Source organism: Balaenoptera physalus (genome assembly GCF_965194825.1).
Source record: "Balaenoptera physalus genome assembly, chromosome: 8".
In the NCBI taxonomy this organism is placed as follows: domain Eukaryota; kingdom Metazoa; phylum Chordata; class Mammalia; order Artiodactyla; family Balaenopteridae; genus Balaenoptera; species Balaenoptera physalus.
In genome coordinates this window covers 7,349,978-7,370,332 of record NC_138887.1, presented here as the reverse complement: position 1 = coordinate 7,370,332, position 20,355 = coordinate 7,349,978, and positions in this window count along the sequence as shown.

Here is a 20,355-nt window from a genome sequence, read left to right as displayed (position 1 = left end):
AAGTGACTGCTGGGATGACTGACGGATGTGGGCAGTGGTCACTTGGAATCAAGCTCCATGAGGGCAGCACAATTCAAAATAAATTTGGAGGAAAAATATTGGCTCTGAGCTTCTTAGTAGCCAATGCAAATATATACATAATCGGCTATAAAATGCACCAAGAGTGACCCGCCTGGTCTCAAAACAGTCACTGACTCCAGGGACTAAGAAGACTGGTTTGGGTACTGCCTTGGTACCCAGGACCCATTCTCCCCTCTTCTCATCCATCTGATTCCAATAGGGCGGCCTCGGGCCTGGCCAATCAGAACAATCCTCTGACCCCAAGGGGAGTCCAGAAAGGGTGACCCCAATCTGATTCAACAAGAAGCCTAGAGACTGGTCACCCAGAGTGAAGTAAGTCAGAAAGAGAAAAACAAGTATCATGTATTAACGCATATATGTGGAATCTAGAAAAATGGTACAGATGAACCGGTTTGCAAGGCAGAAATAGAGACACAGATGTAGAGGACAAACGTATGGACACCAAAGGGGGCAAATCGGGGGTAGGGGGGGTCGTGGTGGGATGAACTGGGAGATTGGGATTGACATACATACAGTAATGTGTATAAAATAGATAACTAATAAGGACCTGCTGTATAAAAAATTAATTAATTTAATTAAATTAAAAAACAATAAAACAAGAAGCAAAGAGACTTTGGACTCCCGGGAAAAGCGATTCTCACTTGGGGGAAGCTCGATGCTGAGAAAATGCAGGCTGGGCTGCCGTGCCGGCCGTCAGGCTCGCAGTGGGAGGCCCGAGAGGGGACGGGGTCAGTGCAGAGAAGGCAAGGCCCCCTTGAGACGCCCAGCGTGGAGGCTGGGTCATTAACTCCTGGTCAGACCTGCAGAAGCAGAACAACTTTGGAGTGGGGTGAGCCTCTGCTTTTGTTTTTGTACCTCTGGCTTTCTTTTGTGTTCTTTTCTCAGCCTGGCTGAGGTTGGGTTTTTGCCCTCGGCACCTAAAAGACCACGTGGGAACCTGTATTCTTGTCCCAGTGAGTTGGCCCTGCTCATGCAAGGGGACCGTGACCCCTGGCCCACGACCACGTGCGGGTCAGTGCCCGGCCTCTTAGATGCTGTGTGCTTCCCGGCCTTGGGCGGCACTCTCCTCCTGTGACTTGCCAGGAATGACAGGATGGGAGCAGGTGTGACACGGGGCTGACTCATGCCGTTGGAGGTGTTCATTCGCCTTGCTGTTCCGGGGCCTCCTTTTCCATCTGCTGTGAGAACGGGATGTCCCAGATCCGAGTAAAGAGGGAGGCCCCGTCCCTGACTGAGGATGCAGAATAGCCATGGACCGGGGCCACGAGGACGAAGCCACTATCACGGCTGACCTGCAGCTGGGAAGACAGAGCCGCAGGCCCTGGGGACGTGGAGCGTGAGAAGTTTGCTTCTGCTGAGCAGCGGCCTTTGCTGGCTTCTGTCGCGTCCACTGATGGCAGTCGAGGAACACAGCATCCTGCCCCGACCCGGGTAAACCCTGACTCCTAGCAGCCCCTGACAACCCGGTCCGCTCGGGCAACCCTCGCAGCTGCCCAGAAAGCCAGGTGGCCTGGCCGTCCTGGGAAGGTGCCTCAGTCCTGGCAGTCACCCCCCACCCTGGAAGAAGTGACATCAGAACTGACGCCACGGGCTGCGTCACCGGTCACAGAAACAGCCTGTAAAAAACAGATCCTTGAAACTGGCCAAACCTTTTCCCTTGCTAGGGCCAGCTCCAGGTTTTTATCACATGACAGAAAGTTCTACCACCTTAAAACGTGCACTTGTTCAGGAAAATACCACAGACTGGTGGCTTTTAAGAAATATCTGTTTTCTGAGTAAGAGAAGAGAGGGTAGAAAACATGAAAAAAAAAAAAAAGTCTGTTATGGTAGGGTAAGAAAAAGTAGGATTCATCCCTTTTTATGGCTCACTGGGGAATGACATGATTTTGAAGAACTGTCAAGTTCCACAGAGCCAAGCCACCATATTTAATGGAATTTGGTTCATTATGAGAAATACGGTGCATGCATAAAAGAGAGAAACAATTTGCCCTAAAATGGAATTGAACACACTGAGGAACTCAGAGGTTTGTGGACAGTCCACTCCAGGGCTCCTCCACTTCCCTCACTGCCCTGGAGTTGAGTGACACTGTGATTTATAACAAGAATATATATATATATATTCTTATTTGGGTTTTGTCCCCATTTCTGGCACAGAGCTCCTAAAAACTTTGGAACTTCCTAAGTGAGGAAATCAATAAGGGTGTCTTTTGTTATGTTAATGAGGTGATTTTGGAAAGCTTTGGGGCATGGGAGATGGTTGCCAGTGGCTCCAACCCTGTGATTAGAAGGTTAGAATTTTCAGTCCCACCTCCCTTGACCTCCAGGGAATCAATCAATCTATTGGCCAATAGCCAATGATTTAGTCAATCCTTCCTATGTAATGAAGCCTCCAGAAAAGCCCAGAAAGCCAGGGTTCAGGGAGCTTCCCAGCTGGTGACCAGGTGGAGATTTGGGGAGAGTGGGTTGCCTGGAGAGAGCATGAAAGCTCCACCCCCCTCCCCATGCCACACACACACACACACACACAAAAACGCGCGCGTGCGCCAACTGGGTGCAGAACTTTAAGTTGCCACGCACACCTTCACGTAAATTCTCCCTACACATCGAGGAGTGTGAGAGCGCACATCCCAGATCAAGTAGTCCAAACTTCACCTTCTACAGATGAGGACCGAGGGAACCCGTGTGTTAAGCCCCTCCGTCAGGTCAGTGGTCCAGCTGGAGCTGATAACCTCACAGGCAGCAACACACAAAGACCCCATTGTTCTCCCGTGAGGTGGCCATTGAGCAGTACTGCCCCTAGGACTGATGCTGAGCCCTTGTCTTGACCTTGACCTTGTCAAGGTCTTGCTGGGTTTTCGGGATTTGAGTCCCATGTGCAACCTGCTGGGTGGAGAATGCCACGGTGGGGGCAGCTGAGGTGTAGAGCAGCCCCAGGGGGGGCTTTGGTAGTAAAAGTACTACCTTATTTCAGAAACAATTGATGAAATAAAATTCATGTTTTATGGCAAGATGAAAAAAAATTAAACATAAATTTTTCTTTGCCCCTTTGGGCCTCCTCCCTCCCCTTTGGTGTGTATTGTGCATCTCCATTAACCCTCAGGAGAGAACCTTCCTTCTTAATCTTGTAAGGGGCCATGGTGACCCATGACCCACCACTCGCTTTGTACGTGTAGATCTGCATCGTGTAAACTGCCGATAATGCATTATTTAGCGTTCAGCCCTCTGTCTCAAAAACTTACATAACTGTGCTTTGACCTCTAATGGGCAGAACAGTTCCTGGAGCTTTCTGAGAGGCTGTTCCCGGGGTTATAATCCTCAGTTTGGCTCAAATAAAATTTTCCATTTATTTCTTAGATCTACTGATTTTTTCGTTGACTCAAGAAAGGGTGACGTCATGTGAGAGAAATGAAGAGGAAACCCCAAGAGTCGGCAGGGCCAGGGCCTCCCAGCCCCCAGGGACAGGGGACCGGGAGAGTGTCCCCGGTGCAGGATGGATGGCCCAGCGTAAGAGTTGGAAGGAGCTGCCATCTGGAAGTCACCCATCCCAGCCCGCTGGGAGAGAGACACTCTCCCAAGAACTGAACCCGCAGCTGGCTGGCACCCAGGGGCAGGGCTCAAATTCTCACCCTTGCCATGGCAACCCCCCGCCAGAAATACGAAAGTAAAACCTGATTTGGAGTCAATGCGCAGCACACCACCCAGGTAGAGCCCCATGACATGATCCCACAGGGAGACGGCCAAGCCCAGACACACCTGGAGGGGACACTCCACCAGAAGAGGGACTCAGAGAGAACATTCAGGTTGTCAGAGGCCATGAAACACAGCCTGGGCCCCAGGGACTGGGGGAGACGACACCCAGGAAAGCAGAGATCACGGAGCGACGGAGCTAGTGCCTTTGAAAGGGCCAAGGGTTGAGGGGAGAGATCTGCCTCCACAGGACGGGGCCAGGCGGGATGCAGAACAGGATCCAGGGGATCGCAGATCGTCACACACGGTCATTGGATAGCAACAGAGCAGACAGCGTAGAGACAGGCACCAGGCTCCATTTACAAGAGGGTGGAAGGACGGAGCCGGGAAAGAGAGTACAGCGAGATGAAAAGGTCAAAGGCGCAGGGGAAGGCGGGGGGCAGGGGAGGAGAAGGAGAAGCCCAGCTCCAGGTCACAGCGGTCCCAGAAGAGAGCAACTCATTACCCTGAGTCACTGCTGTCCCGCTTCCCTCACCGGACAGGGCTCTGTGTCGTCCTCCTTGTGTCCCCAGCGCTTGGCACAGAGCAGGCACAAACGGCCTTCTGGGAGGTGTCTGAGGGGGCACTGAATAGCATCAGCCAAGGGACGCCTCCTGGTCTCAGAGGAACAGCTGCCTATGGAGGGGCCGGGGGACAAAGGCTCCAGCGGGCCCTCACGGTGGGGGACAGAGGGAGGGCTCCCCCGCCGGGGGCGGACCCACCCAAGGGAAGCGAGGTCAATTTTGAGGGTGATGGGGCTGTAGGTACTAGCTAGTCCCATCTCCAGCCACTGTCAGCATGTCCCCCTCCCCTGGCAGGAACAGAGGCTCAGGGTCACCCTACCAGCTGGGGGCAGGGCCCGCCCTGGTACCCAGCCCCGGAGACAGCTTCTGCTTCTAGTAACATCTCATACAACTGCACTGAAAGGTCAGGAACATGATTTATTCCTCCCCTAACGCTGAGGAGGCTGGCCCCTCTCATCCTTCAGTCCAGGTCTCCTGGGAGCCCGAAAGGGCACCAGTAACACTCACGCTGCGACCACAGGCATGAAGCAGGCAGCCCTGGGCTGGCTGAGCCAGAGGGCGGGCACCACCTCGGATCCACGACCTTTTGCCTCAAGGGTGCCCGACCGCCTGCGTCAGTTCTTTCCCACCCCCTCCAGGCAGCCTCTTCTGCTAACAGACAACTTGCACCTTGCTCCGCTGTCCCACTGCTAAAATAAAGTCCAGCCTGCCCGTCTGAATAAGACCCATCTTCACTTTCTCCCCTGCGACAGCATCAGGCTTCAGACACCCCAGCCCCTCCGCGTCTCCAGGTGTGAGAGCCACGACTCTGGCAGTGGGGCAGCTGGCGGCAATGGGGTACTCGGCTCTGGAACCCCACTTAGGGGACCTCCCTGGCGGTCCAGTGGTTAGGACTCAGCGCTTCCACTGCCGGGGCCCTGGTTCAATCCCTGGTCAGGGAACTAAGATGCTGTAAGCCTCGTGGGGCAGCCAAAAAAAAAAAAAAAACCCACTTAGAGAATGCCACCTTCCTCAAAGCCTTGCTCCTTCCATGGCCGCCCGGACAAGGCTCCCTGGGTCACCAGGACAGTCGGCAGGGTCTGCGGATCTCCCGGCTCCATGTTCACAAACTTGAGGATTTCAGCCCCGCGCCCCATCAGAAACAAAATGCCCCCTTCCCATGCGCTCAGCAAGCCTCCGCGAAGGTGACCAGCTCTGTTGTTGCTTTTCTTGGACACCCCCTCTCTCACCAGCACTGTCTCAACGAGCGTCCTCAGAGGACAGGAGAGACACTGTCTACCAGCTAATGGATGCCCTGGAAGGGGAGAAGGGGCCCGTTCCCTCCCTCCCTCCTTTCCCACTTGCCTTCCTTCTTCCCTTCCTTCACCCCACCCCCCCTTCCTCCACTCTCTTCTCCTCCTCTTTTTCTGGCCTCCTGATACTCTAAATGCCAGGGACCCTGCTGGCTGTTTGACATTTAACTGGCATCAAGCCATGGCCCCTGTGCCCAGGAAGCTCAGACGTGGGCAGCGTGAGTCAGCCTGCCCCCCAGGGCTCCCTGCTGGGGGGCTGGAGTCGGGCCCAAGGCGGCAGCTGCCTTGCAACCTAGGCACCCCTCAGCTGCGGCCCCAGTTAGGGTTACCAGAGTCAGCAAGTAAGAGTTCAGGAGGCCCAGTGAGACTCAAATTTAAATGGGCAGCAAATCCTGTTTAGTGTAAGTGTGTCCCAAACACTGCATGGGACATACTTACTTACCCCACCCTAGTGCAGTGTCACAGTGGCCTTCGTTCATCAAGAGAATTCTCTTCCTTTACACAGAGAGATCTGAGGTCCAAAGTGGTGGAGCTTGTAGCCTGCAGATTAATACACCGTTTTCACTTCCAGGTCCATGTGGGACATTCACTGAGACCACAGTCTGGGTGAAACCTCACAACATCGTCCTGAGAAGAGTTGGCTCCTGACATTTTCTTGAATGGTGTCCAAAAAGGCTCTGTAAGCTCTGAGTTCTTCTAAAAAGCTCAGTGATCACCAACCAGAGTATAATTCCAAAATGTTAAAGAAAAGTTTAATTACAGTTTGAAAAATGAACCGCCCCCCCTGCCTCAGAGATGATCATCATTTTTACATCCATGTTCCTTCTTTCCTCCCTTGTTATTGAAGACAAGCAGACCAGGAACCAATAACACTAGCACTGCCTAGGCAGTCCTCACTCATCATTACAATTTTAGACTTAAGAGAAGTGAGAAATCAAGCAACTCATCCAACGGAACGCAGCTGGGGATGAAGGTGATGGAAGTGAGTGGCAGGCCCAGTACCCAGTGACCGTGACATACATAATCACTGGGAACACCTGTCTGTCTTGCTCTTTTCACTGTACCCTCTTCATGGTCCATCTTTCTTCTCCTCCTCTCCCTCTCCTCCTCCAAATAACTAGTCTTATGCATCCTCTTAAAATAAGCCAAGCATCTGTGCTTACATTTTAGTGACATCATCTTATCGCATCCACCAGAAACACTGACTTATCACATGTTCCAGGTAAGGAAACCAGTTCCAAGAGGTTTGCCCAAGGTCACAGAGAGCGAGAAAGTGGCAGAGTTGCAATCAAATTATCCCATATCTGAAATCTGCGGTCTTTCCACTGTGTTGCACTACCTTTCAAAAGACTATCAAAACCCACTTATTTGTGGCCATTGTCTTTTTATTGTGGTAAAATTAACAAGTTTAACCATTTTTAAGTGTACAGTTCAGTGGCATTTAGTACATTCACAATGTTGTGTAACTAGCACCACTCTCTAGTTTCAGAACTTTTTATATCACTGAAGAAAGAAATCTCATACCCATTAAGCAGTGACTCCCTATTTCCCCCAGCCCCAGCCCTTAACAGCATTGGCCCGATTTCTGTCTCTGTGGATTTGCCCATTCTGCACATTTCCTATGAATACAGTTCTACAATATGTGATCTTTTACATCTGGCTTCTTTTACTAACATAATGTTTTTGAAGCTCAAGCACATTGTAGCACGTGCCGGTACTTCATGCCTTTTTAGGGCTTAATGATATTCCACTGTATGAACATATGACTTTTTTTTTAAATTTATTTATTTTTGTCTGCGTTGGATCTTCATTGCTGCGTGCGGGCTTTCTCTAGTTGCAGCGAGTGGGGGCTACTCTTCATTGCGGTGCGCGGGCTTCTCATTGCGGTGGCTTCTCTTGTTGCGGAGCACGGGATCTAGTCGTGCGGGCTTCAGTAGTTGCGGCACACGGCCTCAGTAGTTGTGGCTCACGGGCTCTAGAGCACAGGCTCAGTAGTTGTGGCGCATGGGCTTGGTTGCTCCGAGGCATGTGGGATCTTCCCGGACCAGGGCTCGATCCCCTGTGCCCTTCATTGGCAGGTGGATTCTTAACCACTGCGCCACCAGGGAGGTCCAACATACGACATTTTTTTCTCCATTCTCTGGTCGATGGACATTTGAGTCATTTCCACCTTTTCACTATTGTAAATAGTGCTGCTATGAACATTCATGAACAAGTTTTTTCTTCCGTATCTGTTTTCATTTCCTTGGGGTATAGACCCAGGAGTGGAACACCTGAGTCATGAGGAAATTTGAGGGCAATAGAAATGTTGTCACACTGGACTGTGGTGATGGTTGCACAGCTGATGTAAATGTGTTAGAAGTCACTGAACACATACTTAAATTGAGTGAATATTATCATATGTATATTATATCTCAGTAAAAGTGCTAAAACACTGTTACACAGTTTTAAGAATGCTCATTTTAATTGGGATATAATATTTCATCAAATGGATGTGCCATATTTTACTAAACAATTATTGAACTATGGAATAAGTCATGAGAGTATTTTCAAACTTTCATTTTTTTAAGTACCTCAACCAACATCTTTGTTCATAAAGCTTTTACTCATACCTGTGTTCTAATGATTTCGTTAGGGTTGAATCCCAGAAGTGGAACATGGGACAAATGGAATGCCCACTGTCATGGCTCTTGCTGTGTATTCACACTTCTTTTTGTTTAACATTAAAAGTTAAAGGTTATGTGTAGCATGTCAGGTTAAAAACAGTCAGTATAGAGGTGGATGGAAACATGTCACATATGTTAAAAATTCAGGAATTCAGAAACGTATTAAAACAAACAAAACCCTGCTTGTTCACCTTTGGAGGATTCTAAGAAATAAACTCATTCTGAAAACTAAAAATAAAAAGGGAGGGGGGAGCCAAGTATTTATCCTGATTTTCCTGTAAAAGCTGTACTTTAGGGTCATAAAATGATTCCAGCAAGTAAATGGCTAAGGTACGTAGTCATTTTGATCTTGGCTGGCCTCCGCCTGTAGCGGCTTGAAGCAGGATTTCGGGTCCCAGCCAGAGACTGAGGTTGCATTGAGTCAGTGAGAACACCAAATCCTAGACACTAGACCAGTGGTCAGCGACAAGGGCCCTAGCCCTTCCGTTTTGCAGAAAAGAATTCCCACGAAGACAGAAAGTAGTGAAACAAGTAACGTGTTAATTAGGAGGTAAAAGGGTACGTGTGGAGAGACACATGGGCGGACTCAGAGAGTCGCGCCTTCATGGTAGTTTGAATCACTTTTACGGGGCATTTCTTCCGGGTTTCCTTTGCCCTGATTTCGCTCTGCCTGGTTCTGAGTCCATATTTGGTATATCTCAGGGTCCTCCCATGTGTGCGCTCGCACCTCTTAGCCACAATGGATTCTAGCGCAGAGGCCTATGGGTAGGTTGACATCACTTACTATGGGGTGGCGCCCCCTCCCTTTTTGACCTCCAAGGAGCCTTTCTGCACATGTGTAGTTGCGGAGGTCTCCTTGGCTTCGAGAATGAGGAATATGTGGTCTTTTATCTCTTATCTGGGCAGGGCCCAGCCTCCTCCATCATCCTGCTTTTATGGAGTTTCTGCTATTATGGAGTTTCTGTCCACAGAGGAGAAGCTGTTCAGCCTGGGGCCCATCTATCTCCTGCCTCAATTCTAGCTAGTACATGCAGAAGAGAAAAATAGAATATCTCCATTGTGTGACCCCCTAGGTGACCATAATGCGAGGTCTTTACTTGTAAAAGGAATGATCTCAAGTGTTCTGGGCAGCGGTTTTTACACAAGAACCAGAAGACAGGCGGCAGGGCGTCACCCAGAAGACACTCCGTGGGAGTCCTGGCAAACAGAAGCGGCTCAGAGGAGCCATCAGAACTCAACTGGATGACTCAAGATAAGCCATCTGGTTTAGCAGAAGTCCTCGTGGGGGACTGTCAGACCTCCAGAGACTATAGCATGGGGTCCTCGCCCGCAAAGCCATCCACTGTGAGCTGGTGAAGGAACGGGTGATGTCCCAAAGGACAGCCAGGCTAGGGCCAGGTCACAGGGTTCATGTGTCCCGGGAAAGGACCGTCTTCACTCAGAGAGAGGGAATCAAGGAGCAGAGAGGGGAGGCGGGGTGCCGCAGCCCAGGCCCCTTCCTGACGCTGCCCTGCTAGGGTGGGGCGATCGTCCTCCTGCCTGCGGCATCAGACTGTCTGCTTGCGCTGACATGTGAAGCAGCTGGGCCGGGCAGGCGCCCACTGGGGTCCTTACAAATGACCTTACAGGGAAAGGAAGCCTTAGTTGCACAGCAAGCCCTCTGCAGGTTCACGATCTCAGTCACTGCGTACAGAACGCTCCCCTTCTGCTTCGGTACTTAAAACTCAGGACACGTCACGGGAATCGCTTTTCTTCCCCGTTTCTGCAGAGGTGGGGAGGATGGCGGGGGCGATGTGAGCCCCCCCAGGACGGCGCGGGGGCCCCCAGCTGCCTGACCTCCCCTGTGGGATGGAGACGCCTTGTGCAATTCCGCGAGTTAATCGTGCAAAGCGCCGACACGTGCCCGGGCCCGAGAAAGCTCTGTGGACGACCCCGCCACCTTCTCCTTCCGCCGAGCGGGCGCCCGCGGGGTTCAGGCGGGGCTGAGGGCTCCTCAGGGTTCCCGTCTATTCCGGATGACGAAGCCCTGCCCCCCGCCAAGCATCCCGTTTCCCCGGCCCTGAGGTCCCTTTGGAGCCCCCTCCCCTCCCCGGAAGGCTCTTCACAAGGCTGGACTACGGAGCCAGTGCTCAGGACCGAGGGGGCCGTCCGCGGACCCCCGCCCCTCCGCGCGATCTCCCTCCCGAGCTGCCCCCAGGCCCCGCCCCCGTCCCCCGCGCAGACCACGCACCCCTCCCCCCGCCCCGCGCGAGGCTCGGTTGGCGCGCGCCCCCTGCAGGCGCTCCGGGACCCTGCGCAGACCCGGCACGGAGGCTTTTTCCTTAATATAGAGCTTTTTTAGCTTTACAGCCGATTCTGAAAATACCCCCCACCCCCCCCAAAAAGACACCCCCTCCAACTACAGCTACAGCTATCATTTTGTGCTTTTCTTTCAAGCCTTCCTTCCACGGTATTTGTGCTTCCACATATGACAGCAATGACAGGAAAGGTCCCACAGGCAGCAGTCGGCCAGGTGTGGACACCGGACAGTGGTTGCGAAGTGCAGGCTCTGTGCGCCGCTCCTCACACCCCTGCCCGGCAGCGGGAGGGTCCTGGGGTCCTAGGTGACCCTCCCCGCCTGCTGGCTGCTGAGGAGCTGGAGGCCCTGACACTCTGTGGTCCCTGTGCGTCCTGGCCCGCCGTGGTCACCAACCTGCAGGGGCTTGAGGGTGATACGGAAGACCTCCGACGCACACACACAAACAAGCACACACACATGCGTACACACATATATACACAGCACACATGCACACACTCACACATTCTCTATCGAGCGGACCCTCCTCCAGAATGCCTGGGCCCAGTGAGGAGAACGACGGACAGGGCTGCAGCCCTCTGAGCCTGGGGGCGCAATCCCCTCCAGGAGGAGAGGCTTCCGCAAAGCCGGGAAGAGGCGGTGTCTTCCGACAGCAGTGCTTGCAGCCTGGCACAGCTCCTGCTATTGGGAGCACAGAGGGTCCTCCAAGACGCAGAGACCAAAGGTCAGCGATCGCCTTAACTTCCACCTTCTCACCCTAGTAAATGTCTGTATCTGTACAAAGCACAGGCGCCCCTTGTCTTATACCTCGGCCTGGAGAGGCGTGCCTCTGGGTGAGGGTGCCCCATAAAGCAGGAGGGAGGGGGAGGGGCGGGAGGGCTGCAGACGGCAGCGTGGGAAGCGGTGCTCAGGCTGTAACCGTCCTCTGGATGGTCTGGGCTCTCTGCTGGCCACTACTCTGAGCCGCCTTCAGGTCCTCAGCCCTGCAGTGGGGCTTGCCTCTGAAAATCCATCTCAGTGGGGTGTTTTGAAGACTGGAGGAGATAATGCCTGGCACAGAGTAAATGCTAATAAAGTTTAAAGACTAATATTGCTCAGAAAACTCATGGGCCTCTGTCCAGAAATGAGGCCTAATATCCTGTATTTATTTTCATTTAAATACAGTGAAATCTCTCTCTTGTTGACGTACAGTTCTGTGAGTTTTCCCAAGCGTGTAGAGTCACGTAACCACCGCCACGAGATACGGAACAGTTCCACCCACCTCCCAAACCTCCCTCGTCACCCTGTTCCCCACCCCTAACCTGGCGTGTTCTCCCTCCTGTAGTTCTGCCTTTCCCAGAAGGTCACGGTCATACAGTGAGTAGCCTTGAGTCTGGCTTCTTTCACTCGCCATAGCTTTTCTGAGATTCATTCAAGTTGCTGAGTGTACCGACAACTGTTCCTTTTTTGCTGAATACATTCCTTCACGTGGGTGTGACACAGCTTGTTACCCCCTTGTTACCAGTCTAAGGACGTTGGGTTGTTTCTAGGTTTTGGCAATTACGAATAAAGCTGCTCTAAACATTCATGTATAAGTTTTTGTGCGTACGTAAGCTTTCCCTTCCATTGGGTAAATGCCTAAGAGTAGGATTGGTGGGTTATATGGTAAGTGAATGTTTTAAGTGTATAAGAAATGTTTCCTAAGTGGTTGCATGCCTTTTACGTTCGTACCAGCAATGGGTAGGAGGTCCTCCCATGCCCTCACTTGGTCTCCTCGGCATTTTTTAAATTTGACCACTCTAAGAGAGATGCAATCATATCTCATTGTGGTTTTAATTTGCACGTTCCTAGTGACTAATGACGTTGAGATGATTTTCTTGTGCTGATTTGCCATTTGTATCTCTTCTTGGTAAAGTTTCTGTTCAAATCTTTCCCCATTTTTTTTCCAACCTTCACTTTTATATGCAACTATGTCCATTTTCCACATACGTTTTCCTGCTTTCCTTTGGATAACTGGATGGATAATAGGCCCATCTAAGAGACTAAGCATATATAAAACGCAAACACATGTTCATGTTTGATTATATGCCAGGAGATCTTGTAATTCTGCTTCCTTACCAAGGGGGCGAGCAGACGCCCTGGAGCCACACTCACACAGCGAGTCAGTACCCCTCAGATATCTCACGCTGGTTGTCTCTGCCTTTCCACTCAACTGGGCCTGGTAGAGGAGGGAGCCGAGAACTCCCGGTGTGACCCCCATGCTCCAACTCTTAGGAAGCAGGTTTGGGCACTTGTCACACCTGACGTCTTGTAACAGGAGAGATGGCAACGATGACACTGACGTTGATGGGGATGGTGACGATGAAGATGACGAGGGGACGATGAAGATGACGAAGATGCTGGTGGTGTCGGTAATGGTGGCGATGATGGTGATCGCTAAGTTCCAGGCTCTGTACTGGTTCTTCTTGTACAAAACCTCGTTCCATCTTCACTGCAACCATTTGAAGAAATGGAGCCTGAGGCCCGTGATCACACTGTGGGGACTGAGCAGCCCGACCGCACCCACGTGCAGAGCAGTGGAAAACGGGGAGATTCAACAGCGCACGCCTCTGAGACGCTGCAGCGCTCTGCCAACCAGAGCTGCCATTCCTCTTTAAGCCATTCCTGTTTAAAGTTAAAACACTTTCAATGCACTTCCTTGCTTTGCTTTCTCTTTGTCCTTAAATGCGATTGGGGGGACTTCCCTGGTGGCACAGTGGTTAAGAATTTGCCTGCCAATGCAGGGGACACGGGTTCATGCCCTGGTCCGGGAAGATCCCACATCCCGCCGTGGAGCAACTAAGCCCGCGAGCCACAACTACTGAGCTGTGTACCACAACTACTGAAGCCCGCATGCCTAGAGCCTGTGCTTTGCAACAAGAGAGACTACCGCAATGAGCAGCCTGCGCTCCGCAACGAGGAGTAGCCCCCGCTCGCGGCAACTAGAGAAAACCCGTGCGCAGCAATGAAGACCCAACGCAGAAAAAAAAAAAAAAAAAAGCAATGAGATCAGCAACTGTGCCTTCACTACACTTATTTCGTTGGCCCCTCTCCACCATCCAGAGAGGCGATTTTCTTGGTATTTCCACCTTACAGACAAGGAAAGTCTTCCCCTCCGTCACCCTGCTCCTCTGCCTCCCAGGACTGCCAGGTCCCGGGCCCTGTGTGTGCAGCACACCTGCTGGGATAGACACGTCTTCTTGCCTGTCACCTGCCCGCCAAGGCCAAGCAGACGTGGAGCAGGCAGGGCACATGGGGTTGTAGCACAGCAGCCTGACTTTTGTCTTTCCTTTCCCTTCATGTCAGCTCAGGGGCAGCAGGCACCTGAAACTTCAGGCGGACCCAGTGACTACTCTGGTCACGTTTATACATAAAATGTCACTCTTGCTTGTGGAAAGATCCAACTGGTGTTGAGGACGTGCAGGGCCTCGTAAGAATTCAAGTTTCCAACCTAACTCAGAGTTGTTCACCTTCCCCCAGGATTCGTTGCTGGGCCCTCAGGAGGGGCCTTGGGAGGGAAGAGGGAAGAGAGTGAAGAGGTGCTCGTAGCTGGGCTCTGAGCTCCCCGCGGCCTTCTGCGGGGTCTTCACGGCCTGCATGCCCCAGTGCCCTGCCCCTCCCTGGACCTGGGCGGAAGTTCTCTCTTTCGGAAATCACTGCCGCCCTCCTTGGCCCCGATAAATCCGGGCCACCTCCAGCTTCTCCTTGTTCAGACCTCTCCCTCTGGCCGCTGAGGTACGTGCAAGGTTGAAGGCTCTCTCCCGGCCACAGGTCTCCTCCTGCAGCAAAACCTGCAGCCCAGGCCCGAGCCCACCCACCTTCTGGTCAAGCCGGAGCCTCTGCTAGATTCTCACCAGTCTCCTCTTCACCGTCATGGAGTTCTGCCGCCCCCAGTTTCCCAATGACAAAAGGCTGGCCAAAACCACATCAGACCTGGCTTGAAACAGTGGTGCCCACCTGTGTGCCCCCAGGAGGTCCTACCTGCTGAGGTTGGATTTCTTAATCTTCCCCTCCTGTCTCTCAGCTTCCCTTCCCCCACCCAGGTGTTCCCCCTCCCCACCCCCCACCCCCCGCCCCCGGTTCACTTCGATGCACAGGCCGCCCGAGGGCTCCCGTGTCACAAAGGAGGAGGCTGGCCCTGCAGTTACAGGTTCGTCCTCTGGAGGCGCTTCGGATTTCCCAGCTGGAGAGTGTTGGTCAGAGAAAGCACATCTGCACTTGGTTAGCAAGTCCAGGCCTTGGAGGCAGCTGCCTCGGGTGGCGTGGCAGGGCCGCAGCGGCTCCTGTGCTCTCGGGCCCGGTTCCCTGGCTCTCTCCACGCCGGGATGCTTGGATTGCTCTCCACTTCTCCCAGGGCTCTCACGTTTGTCTTTAGTCTTCTAGCTTCTTTCTGCTTTTACTCTTATAACAGCTTTATTGAGATACAATGCACACACTACACACTTCACCCATCTGAAGTGTAAGATCCAATGGTTTCTCGTACCTTCACCACAATTCACTGTCAACACCATCAATTTTAGAACATTTTCAACACCTCGTAAAGGAGGTTTCTTTTGTTTTCATTCCTGGTACTTCTTTATACCTGTGCTCAGATGGCAAGGATGGCTGGGACGTGGGTGGAGGGCAGAAAGGCCGGTAGGTGGGGCAGGAGGGAAAGATGGCCCTCTCCTTCCTGCAGGAGCTTTGCTGGGTCAGCTCCTACCCGTGCTGAGACAGGGAGACCACCAGACCACCACGTTAGTCACTCCGGGACAGAAACCTTCTCAACCCCAGCAGTTTGAGGCTCAGCCTGGCGTTCTTTCTTAAGCCAGTGCAGCACATCTGCCCTTACTTGGAAAAGCTTTCCCACCCTTATTGTAGGGGGTCACTGCTACAGTGGATAATGCCTCACTTTTTGTACAGTGGGTCTCAACTTTAATCCACAAATACCATCAATCGGCCTATCAAGGATAAAAGACTCTAATAATATTTTTTAAGATAACTATAGCTATGATTAAGTGCCAGTTCCCTAAAGAATTGCTGTTCTAGACTGTTTACATGGATTCACTCATTTAATTCTCAGGACGACCGTGTCATGTAGGCACTATTATTCTTCCCATCTGACAGAGAAAGCTGGTCTGGTCAAGTAGTTTGTCAAAGTCACAGAATGAACAGGCAGAAGAGCCAAAATTTGAAGCCAGACAACCCGGCTGCAGCATCCACGCTCCTCATATTAAGACAATCTATTTTCCATTCCACACGCTCTCCATTTGTAGGTTTAACAGCTAACAGACACCGCGCTGGTCTTTGCAGTTTTGCCTGCTGTAGTAAGCGATGCTGCCACCAGGGGGAGATGCTGCCCACGATATACTCAGCCACCACCAGATTCAGCACAAATCCTGGGAGACTGCGGGTATCACTTCAGCTAGAATCCTCCTGTCCAAATGGAAGGCAAAGTGCAGAAGGAGGGAACCAGTTCACGGAGATTGCTCACTGGGGGAGAGTGTGCAGGGTTGGCTTCTCAGGGCCATAGGGAGGACACAGGCTCTGGAATTGCCTGCTGGGTTCTCACAGCCTGTGGTCAAGTCACTACACTTTTCCCACCCTGAGCTTCATTCTCTGTAAAAGGGCATACTCCACTGCCGGCAGCTATCTGCAGCTGTTCATTGGCAGCAGCTAAGCTCACCTGACTTGTCTCCGCCCCATTTGGGAGCTGTTGCTGCATCTTGAAAAAGGTAACCATAAGCCAGCTTCCATAGCTTCCGGCCGAGGCTGTTGGCAGACTCAACCCATGCCTCTCGGGGGGATCTGTCTGGGGCTCACATCCTGGCCCAGTCAGCAGAAAGCACGCTCCCACCCAGACCCACTCTGGTTTGCGCTGGGCGGATTCCTGGGCTCTTCAGCAGAGAGGAGCTTGGCCCCATAAACCAAGCTAACTGGCAAGTGCTCGCCCTGCACTTGGCAAACAGTAAGCGCTCAACCAATGTCTGCTTTATTGTCCTAACCAACTGTCCAGGTTCTAGGCAACCTGACATGGTCTGTGAAACCCTGAAGCCTCCCCAGAGAGGACCCACGCCCTTTCCCAGGATCCCCCCCCCTCCACTTTATGGCTCCAATTATGGTCTATTTGGTGAATGCTCCACGGGTTCTCGAAAAAATGTGTATCTTGCTGTTGAGTGGGGTTCAGGATTTGTCAGTTAGATCCTGTGATTGTTTGTATTGTGCAGGCTTTCCATATCCTTCCAGATTTTCTGTCTATAGTGGTTCTATCAGATGCTGAGAAGGGCGTGTTGAGTCCACACCTATACTGTGGATTTGTCTGTTTCCTTTCAGCTCAACCAGCTTTGGCTTCGTGTATTGAGCCTCTGCTGTCTGACGAGTGTCCATTTAGGGTCCTCATGTCTTTCTGGTGGACTGATCCTTTTATGACCGTATAATGTCCCTCCTTGTCTCTAGTAGTATTCTTTGCTTTAAAGTACACTTTATCAGATATTGGTACAGTGGTTTCTGTATTTTTTAAATTAATGTTGGCATGATACGTATTTTTACATCCTTGTAATTTCAACTCACCTATGTCACTGAATTTGAAATGTCTTGTAAACAGCATGTAATTGGGCCAGGCTTTTTGTTTTTGTTTTTTCATTCTGCAATCTCTGTTTTTTGATTGGTGTAGTTCAAACATTTACATTGAAGGTAATTATTGATAAGCTAGGGCTACATTCTGCTATATTATTGTTTTGTTTGTTTTTGCCTTGTTTTTGTTTCCCTGTTTCTGTTTCCTTGCCTTCCTTTGGTTATTGTTTAAAATTTCATTTTGATGTATTTAGTGCTATTAAGTATATCTTTTTGTACAATTTCTGTGGTGATTGTTAAATCACTAATTTAATGTAACCTATTGCTACATATATATATGTGTGTGTGTGATTTGTCATTTTCTGCTGGTATCAGCATTTCACCACTTGGACTGATATGTGGAAACGTCACCTCCATTGAGGTCCCTTCACCTTCCTCACTTTGAAATATCATTGTCTTGAGTATCGGATGGTGGTGTAATTTTTGTTCCAGTCATCAAATCATATCTGATTTATAATACCTGTGAAGAAAAGCAGAGTCTATTGTTCTTTCCATTGTTCCTTTTTCTTCCCTGATTCTCCAAGTTTCTTTCTTTCATCATTTCTTTTCTGTTCTAAGAACTTCCTTTACCCAAATTGTTAAGAAGAAGCCTGCTAAAAACTAATTCTTTTAGTTCCTTCACCTGAGACTGTCTTTATTTTCCCTTTATTCCTGAAGGTATTTTCACTGAACAGAGAATTCAAGGTTGATATTTCTTTTCTTTCAGCCTTGAAAAATGTGTCACTTCCTTCTGGCCGCCATGGTTTAATATGAGAAATCCACTGTCGTCCTTCAGTATACATAATCCACCACTTCTTTCTGGCTACTTTCAAGATTTTGTCTTTGTCTTTAGCTGTCATGAGGTTAATGATGATTAAGTTTTGCGTGGGTTTTTGTTGTTGCTGTTTCTCCCGTTTGGGGCTCACTCAGCTTCTTGAATCTACAGGTTCACGTCTGTTGCTGAATTTGGAGAGTTTGGGTCATTTCTTCAAATACTACCACTCTCCTTCCCTTCACCTTCTAGGACTCAGTGATACAAATGACGATTGTCCCACAGGTCCCCTCATGTTTTTAAAGTCTCTGCCATTCAGCTTGGAGACTTCATTGCTCAGTCCTCAAGTTCTCGGATTCTATCCTCCTTCATCTCCACTCTGCTACTGAGCCCCCAGTGGGCTTTTAATTTGTTGTACACGTTTTAGTTCTGTAATGTGTTTGGCTTTTTTCATCACTTCTAGTTCTTTGCCGCGGCTGTTTCTGTCTCTCCGTGCATCTGTGACTTGCTTGTTGAAGCACTGTTGCAGCGGTTGCTTTAAACCCTCACCGGATAATCCCAACACCAGATTCATCTCGATGCTGGCCTCAGTCAACTGCTGTGTCTCGTTCAGCTGTGAATTTCTTGGTTCCTGGTACAACAGGTAATTTTCTGTCGTATTCTGGATATTTTGGCTGTTATGTTAGGAGACCCTGGGTCCAGATTAAGTCTCATGTGTCAGCAGGCATGGCCCTGCGTAGGGGCAGCACCAGGTCCCGGCCGCTATGGGCTGCGTTCCCATCAACCGTTCAGGCTTTTGGTCAGCCTGGCTCACCCGCTGCTCTGAGGCTCTCACAGGCCCCCAGGGGCTGCCTGAGGGGAGGAGGGGGTCTCAGTGAGGGAGGGGTGGCAGGCCTGCGGCTCAGAGAGCCTTCCCTGGCCTGGCGTTTGCTGTGGGGGAGCCCCTGCCTGTGGGAGACACAGGGTGCTTCCTGGATGGGGCAGGACCCCTGCCAGTGTCGCCGCCCCTCCAGGGTCTCTGGGCTGCGGAAGGCAGTCTCAGGTCCGTGGGGACAAGGGGCTTTGGGAGCCAGGCCAGTTGTGGCGGAATCCCTTTTACTGGACCACCACAGGCGACAGGCTTTGGGGGAGCCCACCCCACCCCTACTGTTGCTCCAGCCCAGGCTTGGGCTGTGGTCTGATTCCTCAGGAACTTTAAGGCCATTTGCTCTTGGACCATTTTTCTTGTTACCAATTCAACAACCCCGCGGCTCAATTGTGTCCAGATACAGCCCATTCCAAGGTCGTAAAATGTCCCTTCCCGGTACCCCAGGTCCGCCTGGAAACTCCAATTCAGCCTTGACCCAGGCTCCATTGCCCTTGCTTTGTGAAATGCGACCCCTGGGCCATGGGGGCAATTTATCCGACGACCTATGAAACCACACACAAACCTCGAGGAGACAAAAAACCACGACGACGAAGGGTCAGAACTGATGTCCCCCAGTGGGCAGGCGAAGGGCCTGTCACTGATGGATTCAAGACCCGAGTGGGCGGGGCGGAGGGGCCGTCACTGATAGGTCCAGGACCCGAGTGGGCAGGGCGGAAAGGTGGTCACGGAGAGGTCCAGGACCCGAGTGGGCAGGGCGGAAGGGTGGTAACAGAGAGGTCCAGGACCCGAGTGGGCAGGGCAGAGGGGCCGTCACTGATAGGTCCAGGACCTGAGTGGGCAGGGTGGAGGGGCCATCACTGACAGGTCCAGGACCCGAGTGGGCAGGGCAGAAGGGTGGTCATGGAGAGGTCCAGGACCCGGGTGGGCAGGGCGGAGGGTCCATCACCGATAGGTCCAGGACCCGAGTGGGCAGGGCGGAAGGGTGGTAACGGAGAGGTCCAGGACCCGGGTGGGCAGGGCGGAGGGGCCATCACTGATAGGTCCAGGACCTGAGTGGGTGGGGCGGAAGGGCCGTCACTGATAGGTCCAGGACCCGAGTGGGCGGGGCGGGGGTGTGGTCACTGATAGATGGCTGAGTGATGAACAGGGAGTGTGACGTTCCCCACATGGCAGGGGCCCGTGCAGCAAGGTTGGGAGTGCTGGGTCTCAGACAGTCTTCTGTGCAGCCTGGAGCCGTGGAGACAAATCCAGACTGTGTCCTTGAAAGTGCACCTGTAAGAGCAGTAGAACCAGAGCTCCTCCCACTTCACTCTCTGCTGTGACACTGGTCAAGGGTCCAGGGCCCAGTGGGAACCTTTTGTTGGACAAGACTCAACCCACCTCTGCCTGTTCTCCCTTCCACTATTGGCATCAACCCCGGGGCCACTGCAGGTCCCCCTTCACAGCAGTCTCCTGGTAGAGCAGAAAGCGAAGCCTGCACAGGCTCACCCTGCCGCGAGGAAACTGAGTTTGGGGGAGCGA